Source organism: Oncorhynchus tshawytscha, linkage group LG12, assembly GCF_018296145.1.
Source record: "Oncorhynchus tshawytscha isolate Ot180627B linkage group LG12, Otsh_v2.0, whole genome shotgun sequence".
Lineage (NCBI taxonomy): Eukaryota > Metazoa > Chordata > Actinopteri > Salmoniformes > Salmonidae > Oncorhynchus > Oncorhynchus tshawytscha.
Window position 1 is genome coordinate 68,093,535 of NC_056440.1, and position 1,591 is coordinate 68,095,125.

The window sequence follows — 1,591 nt, forward strand, 5'->3', positions numbered from 1 at the left end:
AGGTCCATACAGAAATTGTTTGTCAGAAATTGCAGTCGGTGTGAAAGACTGGCCTGCAAAGAAACAGGACTTCAACCCCATCGAACACCTTTGGGATCAATTGGAACACTGACTGCAAGCCAGGCCTAATCACCCAACATCAGTGCCCAACCTCATGAATGCTCTTGTGGGTGAATGGAAGCAAGTCCCTGCAGCAATGTTCCAACATCTAGTGGAAAGCCTTCCCAGAAGAGTGGAGGCTGTTGTAGCAGCAAAAAGGGGAGCAACTCCATATTAATGCCCATGATTTGGGTATGAGGTGCTCGACAAGCAGATGTCCACATACTTTTGGTCATGTAGTGTATGATCTAATCCCACATGATGGTTTTCAATGATAAACAATGCCCTTTACTGATAAAACTGATGAAACGTAGTGTTATATTATTTGAGGGTTTTGGCCTACCTACCTGACACTTATTGTTTAGAAATGTCAAACTAATGCCAAAAGCCCCCCATTTGAAGAACAAAATTGCTACCTTTTAAACTTTCCAGGGTAGCTGGTGTAGGGAACGCTGCAAGTCACAGGCCTTGTCCCATGAAGCGCGGTGAGGAGCGCCCACTCCATCTGGACAGAAGACACAAAAAATCACTTTGAGATGCTTTCAGCGATTCAACAGTCCCCACCCATCCCGAAGGCAAGGATCCATTCTCTCCAAAAATCTCACTCCCACTGGGCCAGAATCATCTTTGTCATCACCGGGACGAGGTCCGAACTCAGCGGTCTTCATGGCACCTGCCAGGAAATTCATCCTCACTCTCATCAGGTTACATTTCTGAGCTACCTGAGTGCATTTCTCCCCGCTCTGCTCAAGAGTTTTTGGCTCCTCTCATACAGAAGTAATATATATATATATATTTAAATGATTTATAAATATTTGTTAATATTATATTTGTTTCTATGAATGATTTGTTTATTGTGATTTATCAGAGGGGCTGCAGCCCCCTCAGCACCCTTACTACCCGCTGCTATGTCCCTGAATCCTATGAGGCCTTTAACAAATATTTAAAAGGCACCATTAATCGCTAAAAGACATAGGTAAAACTGGATAGGGACTAAATGCGTTGGTTTCTTTTATATATATATATATATATATATATATATATACATGTATATATAATCAATTTCCACTGTTCGAAAGTTGTTGAATTTCCTCTTCACTTGGGTAGCTGAGCTGCCACCCATATTGACATAGAGCTTAGAGAAAAGGCAGACTTGTGTTAGTCACAGAGCAAGTCCCTATTATTTTGTATCTGGATTCCACTATAAATAATGTAGAACTCTTACATTAGTCATCGCTAATGTTACCTGTCTCATGGTGAGTACTGGACATTCTTGCTTTGAGCTCTCAGCACCACTGTTTTGTCAGTCCTCCACCAGCAAGTTTCCCGAGGAGACTTTAATCATCTCCATCTGCTATTAAAACGTGCAGGGGTTACTTCTGTGGGTGGTCTTTATGACTACTATGTGCAGGCATTATCGTGAAATTCAGACCTGTCACCTCGTGTCTTTTGATTTTTGGCGCGTCATCCATTCCATGTAGGCTAGCAATAA